At 47.7% G+C, this 5,335-nt stretch overlaps 1 pseudogene; it reads left to right on the top strand.

The window, feature by feature from the left end:
* The first annotated feature begins 1,031 nt into the window (after nucleotides 1-1,031).
* LOC131489265 (5S ribosomal RNA) lies at nucleotides 1,032-1,137 on the top strand (annotated as a pseudogene).
* Nucleotides 1,138-5,335: the final 4,198 nt, after the last annotated feature.

The raw sequence follows: 5,335 nt of genomic DNA, 5'->3' as shown, positions 1-5,335 counted from the left end.
ACAGGGCATTCTGCCTGACAAAGTCCTAACCTCCAAGTACATTTCTCCAGCTCTACTACAGATTCTATTGACTACAGTCCTAAATATATTTTTTTTTCAGTTCTTGAATCAGCAAGAGTCATCTTCTGTTGCTTGCAGCTAAGAACACTGACTGATTCAGAATGTCATATCAGGAAGAAGGTGCTAACATTTGACTTTGCCTAAGGGATGAAGATGGGGCTTGGAGGTGAGGATCCTATTATTATAAAATGGGAAGGTGGTAAATCTTGCTATTTGGTTGCAAAGTGCTTACAAGCCTTGTAAAATCAAGGAAAAACAGGATGACCTTGAGAATTCTGCATGAAGTGAGAGACTTCTTACTGTCTGTAGTGATGCCTGTTCTAAAGAAAGGCACCAGCTTTGGCTGAAGGCAACCCCAGGTGATAGCTGACGGGAGGATGCAGATTTAGCAGAAGATAAATCTAGGACAAGGAAAAAGCCAAAGCTCCCAAGAACTTCCTATGGCATGTGGTGGGTTCTCTTCTTCAAAGAGAGGTTGGTCGAGTCTGGTGGCAAAGGTCAGATGGTGAAAGGGTTTAAATATCTTCAATGCTAAAGCTATTAAACCGAGGGGCCTGTGGCCAGACATCCCAAGTTCCAAAACTCAAAGGGCTCTTTTCTGACCATTACCCAGTGGAAGCATTTAAAAGGGAATATATTAAATTTCAAGGGGTCTGTATTGCCAGGGCAACCTCAAATCTGGACTGTAACAATCTGCAGCTATTCAAACCCAAAGCAATCCCAGGTCCCTAAATTTCCACCTGTAGGAAAAGATTGGTAAAGTTATGCACCCACTCAAACGGGCATTCTTTTTTTTTTTTTTAAGTTTATTTACTTATTTTGAGAGAAAGAGACAGAGTGGGAATGGCAGAGAGAGAGGGAGAGGGACAGAGAGAGAATCCCAAGCAGGCTCTACACTGTCAGCACAGAGCCCAACAGGGCTCGAACTCACTAACTGTGAGATCATGACCTGAGTCGAAACCAAGAGTTGGGTCTACGGCCATACCACCCTGAACGTGCCCGATCTCATCTGATCTCGGAAGCTAAGCAGGGTTGGGCCTGGTTAGTACTTGGATGGGAAACCAAGAGTTGGATGCTTATACAGACATATATACTATATATGTATACACATATGTACATATATGTATATTTTTAACATATACATAAAGTCTAGAGAACAATGTGGATGGGCACATATCAGGCTATAAATATTAGTTACCTCAAAAGGATAAGACCAGGGGCTAGGATGGAGAGGTTACTTACTTTTTTTAACACATATTTGTGTTAAAAATTTTTATAATGTGCATGTGATACATTTATGATTCTAAATAATTAATTAAAAAGTATTAAATGTCTTTAATCAGCAACAAAAGTTACAGTTAAATGACAAATGAACTCCAAATATCCAGTCAGAACTGTGTGAGAGAAAAATAAGAAGGCATATTGGCATGCATGTTCCAAGCTCTCTATGAAATGGAAGTACATGTTTTAAATAAAAAATGGAAACATGGCCAGCTTACTGACAACTTCCGACAAACGTAGAATCTGCCTGCTAGCAATTAAAATTAAAAATCTGAACTGTCATAAGTGACTTCCAAATATGTCTCAAGACTTTCCTTCTTCTTAATTTCAAATTGTGTGCTTCCTCTCCATATTTGCTTTCTGGACCTCCCCTTTTTTGGCAGAAGCATTAAGCAGCACCAGAAAACATTACTTTGGGTGCTTAAGCCTAGCACAATAATTTCAAATAGATCTAATGATGGCAAAAGAGGAAGAAAGCCGCTATTCTCTGCAATCTTATTATCCAGCTTCAGAAACAGAAACAGCTACTTTACCTTTCAAATGAAAGTACAATCCCAAAGATGCACATCTCAGGTGAATCAGTTCTAGAAAGTAGCAACTTTCTCCTCACAGGAGGCCTGACAATACGGACTCTATCTTTGGCCCTCCATCTTGTTCATGCCTGTGCAGTGACCTCGCTGGGGCTGCATGTTCCAGGCCCCATGGAGGTTAACATAAGCCCTGACTAGAGCTCAGGAAGGCTTCTCCTGAGCTCGCTTAAAGTGTCTCACAGAAGGCTCCACTTTAGATAGCTACCCTTTGACCTCATTACAATGCTCACCCCACTGCCCCGCTTTATAAAGGCTGTGTCATAGTTTGCTGGAGAATAGGGTAGAGAATAACTATATAGTGCCTAGACCATTTGTTTGCCCCATCCTTTCTCCTGTCGGTAAGTCACCCTGAACAAAACCGTGAACGACTTGCATCATGTTTATGTCTTAAAGTGTCTTCTCAATGTGGAGACAACTTTAATGACCCTCCTCTACCTTCTAACACTCCTTCTTAAAACCAGACAGGTGATATTTGCCTCCAGCTTCTGTTTGAACGGCTGAAATTTGTTTGATCTTGCATATTAGTACAGTAGGAGGGAAAAATGAGGATCTCAGATACTCTGGTTACAGCAGTCCAGGTATAGAGGGTGCAGCCAAGAATGTGGCTGATTTTCTGTTACGAAAAGTGGATCTCAAAGTGCTTTCTTCTCCTTTCCACATACTTCCATCACAAAGCAGTTCATTTCATATTGAAAATGAGAGACAGTTCGAGGTGCCAGGAAAGTGCTTCGTCCCTGTAAAGGAAAAGCACTTTCTGCCTAAATGTGCCCTGTTGCAGCCCCTGGCAGGAAATGACTGGGTTACCAGAACAGAAAGGTCAGGGAAGAAAGAAAACACCTCGTATGCAATCAGTCACCAATTACGGTTGACCAGCAGGAGAACAGATGTGAAATGAGTTTCTTCTGATTGGGTTTCTTTGTGTCTAAGCCAGTGAGCATGCGCGCCTCCAAATGAATAAATAAACCCCCTGCTATATGAACATATATACATGAATACATATTTTTTCAGTGTTTTTTTTTTTTTTTAAGTCCATACAGCTTCCTGATCTCTGTCCCTGCACTGGTTTGGCGACCCCATCCCTAATCCTGTTAATGATAGTGACAGGCCAGAAAGGAGACTGGGCCCCAGGGTGAGACGAGGCCTCAGTTTGAAGGCTGATTCCCCCCACCCACCTCTGGTCTCAGGGCCATGGTGGCTGTGGTGAGGCAGTGGGACGGAATGTGGGCGGGTGGCCAGGAAGCACCTCTGCCCTTGTAGCACAAGTATGGAGCAAGACACAGATGGGGCACAGGCCGTGGCAGGGTGTCTACATGGGGCTGAGGACGGCTGTGTCCAACCCCAGGAGCAGTGGTCTCCATTCTGTATTGTGCACAGGATGGAAGGGAGCCCCAATCCACCTCCCAGCATGCAAAAATATATGTATATATAGTACAGTATATGTTCCAGTATATACGTATATGGCAATATAGAATATAGAGGTATACACACCTATACAGAAAATGTTTGCCACCAACCGTTAAATGGTTACACTACACCAAGACACTAAAATGCAAAGGCGCTCCCCTCCCAGAAGCCTGGGACCCTGGGGTTGGCATCATGGGGAACAGGGAAGTAGAGGCCCAGCTAGTTTCTTCCCTCACAGGAAAAGGGGACTAGAAGGAAGGAGATTGGCCCTGGGCCTCGTCTGGCTGAGCAAACTGCAGCCACACTGCACTTCCAACCTTACAAAAGGACTGGCCTGTCCAGGCCTGTCCAGGCCTCCTTAACTCCAGGGTTAGACCAAAGCTGCTCCTTGACAGCTTGCCTCCTTGGTGAGCCTGAGCCAGGAGGTGGCATGGCCTGCTCTGGCCTACCGGGGCTGCGAAACCAGGGCCTATGATTGTCAGGACTCAGGACCACACAGAGGTGGGACCAGGCTGACAGTGCCAGATCTCCCCAACTTCCAGCCCCTCCTGTCCTGGCCCTGCAGACCAAGAGCTATAAGCAGGAATCCCAGTGGAGTTGCAAGTCGTGACCATGACCATAGAGGAAGTCCGTGGAGAAGAAGCTGGGGGCCGTGGTGCTGAGCGGGGCCAGGCTGAGCATGGGGCCACCCAACGACAGCTCCAGCCAGTCCATGCTGTCCAGGTGGCCATCAGCCAGGTCCAGGCCCATGCTGCCGGGCTCAGGAGCAAAGTGCAATTCTGAGGTGTCCATGGGTGAGGGGGGGAATAGATATATGAATATATATATTCCTCTCACAGGAAGCCCTCCAAGATTTCTCTGGTTAGCCTTGATTTCTTCTTCCTCATACTCTCACCCTTGACCTTTTATACCTTACCTTAACTCAGACCTTAAATCCTGCACCCACAGATATTCCCTCTCCTAGTCCCAGTTGGGGAGGGCTGTGGCCTGGGAATCTTGCCCTAACACCTGGGTTCCAGTGATGTACTGCCTAAGATGTGCCAGTTTTAGAGTCCTGGGGGCTGGAGGAGCAATGGGCAGCAGAGACCCAGGAATGATCTAGAGCCTATGTCATAAGCCCAGCGGCAAACGCTGTACACACCTTTTCACAACTAGCCGCATTTTGCAGATGAGGAAACGGGGTCTTGGAGAGGTTAATGTGGCAGTAAGTGGCAGCCATGAAAGCTGAACCCAGGTCCTGTCTCACTCCAGAGCCCATACTCTTAACCCCTAGGATACGCTGGTCTTGGGCCCTCACCCCAAGAAGGTCGGCTGGGCTGGGCTTGAGGTGGGACCGTCTTGCGCCTTGCTGCCGCGGGCCCAGTGGAAATGGACTTTGGGGTGGGAAAGGTGATGCAATCTCAGGTCTTGATCCAGTAGAGGATTTGGGTGCCTTGCACCAGCCCTGCTGAGGCCTCGGGGGTGTCATCATCCCCAGTGAAATAAAGCGAGATACCTCCCCATAGGGCCAGCTGGCAGTGGCGCTGTGGGGGAATCTACATGAAAGCCTCACATACTGGTCATACCCAGGGTCCCTTCAAACCTTGACACTGAACCTTTCAAGAGGCAAGCAGGCAGGTCCAGTGTCCATTTGACAGTGGGGAACACTGAGGCTCCATGAAGGGAAGGCTGAGCCCCAGGAAGAAGCCCACCCCAGGGGCTAGGAGCCAAAGGGGCCCTGGCCTCCCCCAGGTGCCTTTACCAGCTGCTGCTTTGCTTGGATCCTTGCCTAGTTAGACTGAGCCAGTCTCCCTGAGCCCGGGGGCTGCCAGAGGTGGCCATGGCGGCCCCACCCGGTCTCCAGATTGTGGGAGAGTCCAGAAGCTTTGGACCAGTGGGCACCAAGCTCAGGAGAAACCAGGTGTTCACCATGAATTGTGTGTGCCAGTCTGGGTGGCTCAAAAGGAGTGCCAGCTCAGGGAATAGAGGAGGGGTCTTTGGCCACCCCATGTGCGTATGTG

The sequence above is a fragment of the Neofelis nebulosa genome, chromosome 1, assembly GCF_028018385.1.
Source record: "Neofelis nebulosa isolate mNeoNeb1 chromosome 1, mNeoNeb1.pri, whole genome shotgun sequence".
NCBI lineage: Eukaryota > Metazoa > Chordata > Mammalia > Carnivora > Felidae > Neofelis > Neofelis nebulosa.
Note: the sequence above shows the minus strand (reverse complement) of the source record. Positions and strands in the feature narration are given on the sequence as shown.